This window comes from Colobus angolensis, unplaced genomic scaffold, assembly GCF_000951035.1.
Source record: "Colobus angolensis palliatus isolate OR3802 unplaced genomic scaffold, Cang.pa_1.0 Scaffold120, whole genome shotgun sequence".
Taxonomy (NCBI): domain Eukaryota; kingdom Metazoa; phylum Chordata; class Mammalia; order Primates; family Cercopithecidae; genus Colobus; species Colobus angolensis.
The window spans coordinates 1,819,550-1,828,926 of NW_012113142.1; the positions used below are offsets into that span (position 1 = coordinate 1,819,550).

At 50.3% G+C, this 9,377-nt stretch overlaps 1 protein-coding gene across 7 annotated transcripts in view; it reads left to right on the forward strand.

Annotated features, from left to right (window-relative positions):
- The window catches only part of STYXL1 (serine/threonine/tyrosine interacting-like 1), a 63,659-nt gene that overhangs the window by 9,128 nt on the left and 45,154 nt on the right, over positions 1 to 9,377 (forward strand). The gene's annotated exons all lie outside the window — the stretch shown is intronic.

The window sequence follows — 9,377 nt, forward strand, 5'->3', positions numbered from 1 at the left end:
AGCTGAGATCCGGCCACTGCACTCCAGCCTGGGCCACAGAGCGAGACTCCGTCTCAAAAAAAAAAAAAAAGGTGGTTATCATTCTGCCTTGCCTGGGAGTTTTGCTTATTTTTCTGTAGCTGCTCTAGGATATTGGAAGTTGGGGACATGTATTTTTAAAACAGAACCATATTTAGATAAATAGCTTTTTTTTTTCTTTTCTTTTTTTTGGCGGGGGAGGGGGGATGGAGTCTCACTGTGTTGCCCAGGCTGGAGTGCAATGGCCCGATCTCAGCTCACTGCAACCTCCATCTCCCGGGTTCAAGCGATTCTCCTGCCTCAGCCTCCTGAGTAGCTGGGATTACAAGCATGCACCATTACGCCTGGCCAATTTTGTATTTTTAGTAGAGATCAGGTTTTACCATGTTGGTCAGGCTGGTCTTGACTTCATGATCCTCCCGCCTCAGCCTCCCGAAGTGCTGGAATGACAGGCATGAGCCACTGTGCCAGGCCTTAGATAAATAGCTTTAACTTTTACTTGGGCCTCCTGCCGGCTGGAAGTCAAAGGATTTGGCTTTCCAGGAAAGATCCCAGCAGAACAACCAGAAGGTGTTGGACTGGCCACAGCAGAGCCACCAGGGGGCTCCCAAGAGCTGAGAGTCGCTGATTGTGGCAGATCTGAGTCTGCAGTGAACCCTTCTGTCAGGCAGAGCAGCCTGAGGCCTGGGACGGGGGAGCAAAGCCGGGTCAGAGCCTGGTCAGGGCCATGAACTCATGTCAGAGAAGTGGAAGGTGAGGCCTGAGCCCAATCAGGGAGCAGAGGGAAAGCAGGCCCCGGAGATAGAGTCGGAGGAAGTGAGCCAGAGGTGGTGGTCACTGTCTTTGAGAGAGTGTACTATAGTTCCCAGACCCCCCCCAGCCCCCACCAAGAGCCTAGTTGCCCTAGGAGTAGACCTGTTACCCTCACAGGATCACTAGGGTACCTCTCAGGGGTCGAGTGGGCTTAGGTTTGGGGACATGTAATTGATAGCAGGATCTAAGGTAAGGAGCACGGATGTGGGCAGCTGGATCTAGGCCTCTGATCCATACCTGCTTCCTCTAAAATACAGAGATACTAGTGATGGAGGCCAGGTGCTATGGCTAAGGCCTGTAATCTCAACACTTTGGGAAACCGAGGCAGGTGGATCACCTGAGGTCAAGAGTTTGAGACCAGCCTGGCCTACATGGTGAAACCCTGTCTCTCTAAAAATACAAAAATTAGCCTGTCATGATGGTGCACGCCTGTAGTCCCTGCTACTGGGGAGGCTGGGGCAGGAGAATTGCTTGAACCTGGGAGGCGAAGGTTGCAGTGAGCTGAGATCGCGCCACTGCACCCCAGCTTTGGCAACAGAGACACTGTCACAAAAAGAAAAAGGGTGATAGTAGATACTAGCGATGATCAAGGCAAAGTTAGGGAGGTTATGATGGCCCTGGCCTCCTCCTCCTCCCTCTTTCTTTCTTCTGTGCCAGTGGGACCTGGTGTCCCTCTGAGCTAAGAGACAGATTTCAGGCCCACTTCTGCAGCCTCCACAGCTCTGGGGGTGTTGTGGCCTGGGACTGTATTATCCAGCTTTGTCAAGGTTCAGGCCACAAAGAATGTGTCAAGCTGGAATTGAGGAGAGACTGTACCAAATCCCTTAAGATCCTGACCCTCGGCTGGGCACGGTGGCTCAAGCCTATAATCCCAGCACTTTGGGAGGCTGAGGCAGGAAGATCACTTGAGCCCAGGAGTCTAAGACCAGCCTGGAAAACACAGACCCTGTCTCTACAGAAACTAAAAAAAAAATTAGCTGGCCAGACGCAGTGGTTCACACCTGTAATCCCAGCACTTTGGGATGCTGAGGCGGGCGAATCATGAGGTCAGGAGTTCAAGACCAGCCTGGCCAACGTGGTGAAACCCTGTCCCTACTAAAAATAAAGTTAGCCGGGAATGGTGGTGGGCACCTGTAATCCCAGCTACTAGGAGAATCACTTGAACCAGGGAGGTGGAGGTTGTGGTGAGCCGAGATCGTACCACTGCACTATAGCCTAGGCAACAGGGCAAGATTCCTTCTCAAAAAAAAAAAGTTGGGCATGATGGCGCACACTTGTAGTCCCAGCTACTCGGAAGGCTGAGGTGGGAGGTTCACTTGAGCCCAGGAGTCGGAGGCTGCAGTGAGTGATGATCACGCCACTGCACTCCAGACTGGGCAACAGAGTGAGACCCTATCTCTAAGAGAAAACAGCAAAACAAAACTTAACCCAAATATGACAGAGTTAGCTAGCTCTCCTTGAGGCCATCCTCAAGAATGTCATTCAATTCCCAAACTTAAAGCTGGTCCTGACAGCGTTGAAGTCACATAAGGAGTAGGGAGGTTTTTCTGGGGTGACAGAGGAGAGGCTCATGTCATCCCACAGAACCAAACACCCCCACATTCCTTCAGACCTCTCTGTTCTTCCCCATTGTTCTCTTCCAGAAGTGAGACCCTGTCTCTACAAAAAAATAAAAACTTAGGTGTGGTGGCATGTACCTGTAGCCTCAGCTACTCAGGAGGCTGAGGTGGGAGGATTGCTTGAGTCCAGGAGCTTGAGGCTGCGGTGAGCCATGATTGTGCCACTGCACGCCAGCCTGGGCAACAGAGTGAGCCCCTGTTTCAGGGAAAGAAACTTGAGAGGGTAGGAGTAAAGGGATTTTATTTCCTAAGCTCCCGCCATGTGTCAGGCCCGCTGCTAGGCAGTTTATATCATTTAGCTCTTGAATGATCCTCCAGCTTTGCCAGTGTGTGTTATTCTCTCAGCTGACAGGTGAGGACATTGATGCCTGTCGCTGTGTTTGATCCTTGGTCATCCTGGCACAGCCTGAGCTTCCCACCGAGAACCAGAACAGCGGTGGGGATTGGCTGTGGACCCTGACCCTTACCTGTGCTGGTCAGCCTGAGCCAAGATCCCAAAGTGAAGCTCATGGTCTGGCTTCTCCAGGATCATCAACTGTTGTCTCTTCTCTACCAGAAGCAAATGCCCATCAATTGTGTCTACCTGGACTGTCTGGGGGGTTGGGGTGGCTTGGCAGCTGAGCACTGCGTCAAGCCCGTGGTGTCCTGGAACTCCTACAAGAAGCCTGTGGTCAGGCCCAGCCTCTGAAACCTCCACCGTTTGTCAGGATGGAAGTCCCCTGGGTGTTGGGTAGACACAGGGAGGCAGGGACGTGAGCTGGAGCTGGCTGGGTCCCCACAATTACAGGCTCTGGCAACCTGTAATGAAACATCCCTTCCTGGTTGGCTGTTTTCCCCAAATATAGACACGTGCTGTCACTAGAGGGGAGCTTGCCAGCCCAGCTGCTTCTGGACCACGCTGGGCTGACTCAGGGAAAGAGCCACACACGAACCCCTGGTTTGAAGGCCAGACTAGGTCATATGGAAGGTGACAGACCTTCCCCCTGGTGGGTGTACTGTGTGCAGGGACAAGGCCTGTGCTAGCATCCTGCCTTCTTGAGAGTGTGTCTTTGGGCTGGGCATGGTGGCTCACACCTGTAATCCCAGCACTTTGGGAGGCCGAGGCGGACAGATCACCTGAGGTTAGGAGTTCCTTCTGCCTTGGACACCCAAAATGCAGGGAGTACTGGTGTGAGCTACTACACCCCACCAAGGGTCTCTTGAGAAGAGCTGTACTGCGTTGAAAGAGTCCTGTATAAAGGAGAATGTTCTAAACTTGCCATTTTGACTCTACTGTTTTGAACAGGTCACCAGGAAAATGAGACTTGGTATATATAAGTAATCAATACAGGCTGGGCGAGGTGGCTCAGAAAAAAAAAAAAAAATTCACATGGAAAAGACTTGATCTTGGGAGAAATAAATTTAATCAAAATTGAAAGTAAAAAAAATTGAAACTGGCTAATTGTGACATACAGAAAATCAATTAAGGAATTAAAGTGGCGTAATGGATTCACAAAGGAAAATACTTTTGGCAAAAACTGGTCTATATTACTTTAATATTTTTGTGTAAATGCATGATACATCAGAATATCCTTGAGGGCTCAAATGGTGTGGAGCTAAGGACATCTAAACTCTTCAGGGGCCAGGCGTGGTGGTTCACACCTGTAATCCCAGCACTTTGGGAGGCCAAGGCAGGCGGATCACTTGAGGTCAGGAGTTCAAGGCCAGCCTGGCCAACATGGTGAAACCCTGTCACTACTAAAAATGCAAAAATTAGCTGGGTGTGGTGGCGGGCACCTGTAATCCCAGCTACTCGGGAGGCTGAGGTGAGAGAATCGCTTGAACCCAGGAGGTAGAGGTTACAGTGAGCCAAGATCGTCCCACTGCACTCTATCCTGGGGGCAGAGCAAGACTCTGTCTCAAAAAAATAAGTAAATAAATAAACTCTGCAAGCTTCAGAGTAGCACCAAATGGGATGGTTACCCATGCTCAATCCTCAACTTACCCAAGGCTAGAGGTGCCCTAATTTCAGTTCACAGGGACGTATCTTCTCGGAATCATGCTGTTAGGTTCAGGGTCTGCTCTCATCCTTCCAGTACTTTACCAGTGGGGGAGGGGCTGTTCCTGCTTGACCAGGTGGAGTCCTTTGAGAAGGAGAAGGATCTGCAGAAGGAGATCCTTGGTGCTGGGTTTTGTTTTGTTTTGTTTTGTTGAGACAGTCTTGCTCTGTCGTCCAGGCTGGAGTGCAGTGGCTCCATCTCGGCTCACTGCAAGCTCCGCCTCCCGGGTTCGCGCCTCCCGGGTTCGCGCCGTTCTCCTGCCTCAGCCTCCCGAATAGCTGGGACCACAGGCGCCCACCACCTCGCCTGGCTAGTTTTTTGTTTGTTTGTTTGCTTGTAGTTTTTAGTAGAGACGGGGTTTCACTGTGTTAGCCAGGATGGTCTCGATCTCCTGACCTCGTGATCCACCCGTCTCGGCCTCCCAAAGTGCTGGGATTACAGGCTTGAGCCACCGCGCCCGGCCGGGGCTGGGTTTTTATCTATAGGACCAGAGATGATTTTTTTTTTTTTTTTTTTTTGAGACAGAGTCTTGCTTTGTCGCCCAGGCTGGAGTGCAGTGGCCAGATCTCTGCTCACTGCAAGCTCTGCCTCCCGGGTTTACGCCATTCTCCTGCCTCAGCCTCCCGAGTAGCTGGGACTACAGGCGCCTGCCACCTCGCCCGGCTAGTTTTTTGTATTTTTTAGTCGAGACGGGGTTTCACCGGGTTAGCCAGGATGGTCTCCATCTCCTGACCTCGTGATCCGCCTGTCTCGGCCTCCCAAAGTGCTGGGATTACAGGCTTGAGCCACCGCGCCTGGCCCAGAGATGATTCTTTGGCTAGTGAGTAAGGAGATGGAGTTAGCAATGGGAGAAAGTAGGTAGGAGCTGAGGATGGGCTATGAGCCATAGACCAGATGGGTTAGGAACCAGCTTTTCGTTTTGCTTAATGAGGTTTTAGGACTAGACACAAAGCCCACCTCTCTCCTCTGTACTCACCACTACCAAAATGGCCTGGCTTTCAGAGGCAGAGGATGTGTAACCTGACTTGGGGGTAGGAGTGAGGAGGTCTGTAAGAGGAATCCACACGTGGAAAAAGTATGACGGCAGGTCAAGATGGTGGCGTTGGGACAGGGCGTAATGGTAACTGACAATCATGTATTCTTTCCACATGTGTTCATTGACTATTACTTTGCAGCACGTAAATCTGGGGTACTGGGTGAGGACCTTGCAGTGGAGAAGACAGGCAAGGCCCTTCCTGAGAAACCAGGAGACGATAAATAAGCAAATGAGCAGGATAACTTCAGGTGATAGCGAGGTAAAGACAAAGACGCTACTCAGATTTTAAAGATTGCGTAGAATATTGTGTGATGATGAAACTGGAGGGAGAAAGGAGGAAGCTAGAAATCCAGTTGGGCAGTACTGCCTCATCAGGAGAGAGATAATAGTGTCTTGGACCAAGATGGTATCCCTGTAGATGGAGAGAAGTGAATGGACTTGGAATACATGAAGGAGGCAGAGCTCAGAGACTGGATGTAAGGGAAAGAGGAATGAGGTCATAGAGCCCAAGCAACTGGGTGGATCATGGTGTTGTTGATTGAGACTGAGAAGGCTAAATGATGAGCAGGTACTGGAGGTGTGGGCATGAGTGCACTGAAGTTGTGTTTTGGTCATGCTGTATTTGCGATGTCTACCAGGCACCCTGGTAGAGTCTGGAGCTCAGTAGACAGGTCAAGGTGGGATAAAATTTGGGAATCATTGGTGCGTGTGTAGTATTCAGGGAACTGTATAAATCACTGTGACTCTAGGTCTTAGAGTGTTGATCCTCAGCCAGGGGTGATCTTGTCCCCTTTTTCCAGGGGACCCTTGGGGATGTCTGGAGATATTTTCTGTTACTGGTGATGGGAAGAGGTACAGTGCTTCTGGCATCCACCAGGTAGAGAACAGGGATGCCACTCAACATCCTGCAGTGCACAGGCCAGCTCCCTGCACATAGAGTTATCTGGCCCCGATGTCAGTGGTGTCAAGGTTGAGAAACCCTGCCCTAGAGTGAGTATGTAGATAAAGCAGAAAAAAGGAAAGTAAGCCCAGGGGCATTCTTCCATGCAAAACTGGAGAGGAATAATCTGCGAGGAAGAAGGGAAGCTTGGAGAGTGCGGTTTCCTGGGAGAGGAGAGTGTCTGGGGAAGAAGCAGTGATCAACCGTGTTACCTGCTCCTAAGAGGGGCATTCGAGCACAGAGAGAAGTGACCAATGGCTTAGGCTAGATGGACATTGTTGAAGACTTTGATACAGAGCAATCTTTGTGGTTTGGTAGGGTTGGAAGCTCCAGGGGAACCAGCCTGGGCAACCTAGTGAGACCCCATCTCTTAAAAAAATTAGCCAGCCATGGTGGCACGTGCCTATAGTTGCAGTTACTCAGGAGTCTGAGATAGGAGGATTGCTTGAGCCCAGGAGGTTGAGGCTGCAGCAAGCTATGATAGTGCCACTGTACTCCAACATGGACAACAGAGCAAGACCTTGTCTCAAAAAAAGGCAGCAGCTCCAAAGAGTAGGTTATGCCAATGGCCAATACTCTTGAGTATTTCCTCCCTGTTTGAATGCCTGACAAATGTGACTTCATGAATACACACCAGGCAGGTACTGTCACCCTCATTATATAGAAGTGGCAATATTATTCTCACCCCCATTTTACAGAGGTGGGGACTGAGGCGCAGAGAGGCTAACCACTCCCTAGTGCCAGGCAGCTGATAGTAAATGGCAGAACCAGGATTCAGACCTAAAAGAGTTTGACTCTAGGGTCAGCATGATTGGAGGAGAGGAAGTGGAGGCGGTAAATGAAACACCACACTTTTGAGAGGTGGTGTTTCTCTTTGCACGCTTCTGCTGGAAAGAAGAACAGAGATAGGTACAAGACGATGGTTGCATGTCAACAGGGACCCGTGTGGAGGCTGAAACTGTTGATGCTGTAGAGGGGTGCTGAGAACTGAAGCCTTTGAGGAGGTGAGAAGGATCTGAGGTTTAAGTTGAGGTGCTGGCATTTCCCAGGAGCGTTGTCTGGTAACTCTGAAGTGGAGCCTAACCATTAAGAGCAAGATTACCCCTGGACTCAACTTCTCCCCTTTGCCACCCCCCACTGGCCTACAGAGGCTCTGCTCTGCTCTCCTTCTAGCCCTCTTGCTAAAAGATAGCTGGCCAGGTGCAGTGGTTCACACCTGTAATGCCAGCATTTTGGGAGGCTGAGGCGAGAGGATCACTTGTGGGCAGGAGTTTGAGACCAGACTGGGCATAGTGTTGCCCATCTCCACAAAACTCAAAAGGCATGATGGCATACCCTTGTAGTCTCAGCTACTAGGGAGGCTGAGGCCAGAGGATTGCTTGAGCCCTGGAGTTTGAGGCTGCAGTTAGCCATAAACACACCACTGTTCTCCAGCCTGGATGACAGCACAAGACCCTGTCTCAAAAATAAATAAAAGCTTTCCTGCAGGAAGCTGCTGCATAGGCCTGACCCTTCCAGAAACAATTGGGCCCAGGAGCCAGTGTCCCAAGAGCAGCTCTGCCAGCGGGAGCCTGAACCTAGCTCTGTACACATCAGTGATTCTCCACCCAACTATGACTGTCGGGATCCTCAACACAGAGGCCACCTGTGTTGGCCTCTGCAGTGTCTTATCAAGCTTTTAGCGGAGCCATACCAGGATCCTTTGAACTGTCTTAGGTACTGCACTTGCCCCTGCTCCTGGCAGAATGTTCTTATCCTCTGTTTCACCCTCTCTCCCTCCTCCTCTTGCCCAGCCTCCTGTCTCAGTTTAGCAGTCACATCCTCAGACAACACTTGTCCTATTCCCCCAACTAGGTGAGAACCTCCTGTTAGGTACTCCTGTCACAGTGGATCCTACTGTGTGTTTTTTTTTTTGAGACGAAGTTGCTCTGTCACCCAGCCTGGAGTATAGTAATGCAGTCTCGGCTCACTGCAACCTCTGCCTCCTGGGTTCAAGCAATTCTCCTGCCTCAGCCTCCCGAGTAGCTGGGACTACAGGTGTGCCACCACCACACCCAGCTATTTTTTGTATTTTTAGTAGAGACGGAGTTTTGCCATGTTGGCCAGGCTGGTCTTGAACTCCTGACCTCAGGTGATCTGCCTGCCTTGGCCTTGCAAAGTACTGGGATTACAGGTGCGAGCCACCACGCCCAACTGATCCTTCCTTTTTTTTTTTTTTTTTTCTTTCAAGACAGGAGCTCACTCTGTTGCCCAGGTGGGATTGTGGTGGTGTGATCATGGCTTACTGCAGCCCCACCTCCCAGGCTCAAGTGATTCTCCCACCTCAGCCTCCTGAGTTGCTGGGGCCTCAGGTATGTGCCACCACACCTGGCTAGTTTTTAGTTTTTTTTTTTTTGTTAAGAGATAGGGTCTCACTATGTTGTCCAGGCTGGTCTTGAACTCCTGGCCTCGAGCAATTCCCCCACCTTGGCCTCCTCAGTAGCTGGGACTATAGGTATATACCACCACACCCAGCTAATTTGTATTACAGGGCCTTGCTGTGTGGTCCAGGCTGGTCTTGAATTCCTGGGATCAAGCAATCCTCCTGCCTAGGCCTCCCCAAGTGCTGAGATTGCAGACATGAGTCACCATGCATGGCCCCAAGATCTTTTATAGTGCTCTAACGTGTTGCAGTTTTTTCTGTAAGTGTCTGCATTCCATGCTAGACTGTAACCTGCATGAAGGCAGGTTTTGTTTGCCACAGTTATTTCCAGTGCTCTGGGACATAGTAGGTGCTCAGTAATTATTTGCTAAATAAGAAAATGAGCTGGCAGCTGTTTTACAGCCCATGTGATATGTATATGGCTCAGATAATCTTGTATTCAAGATTTTATTCTCTGCTCACATTTTACTACACTTTTTTTTTTTTTTTT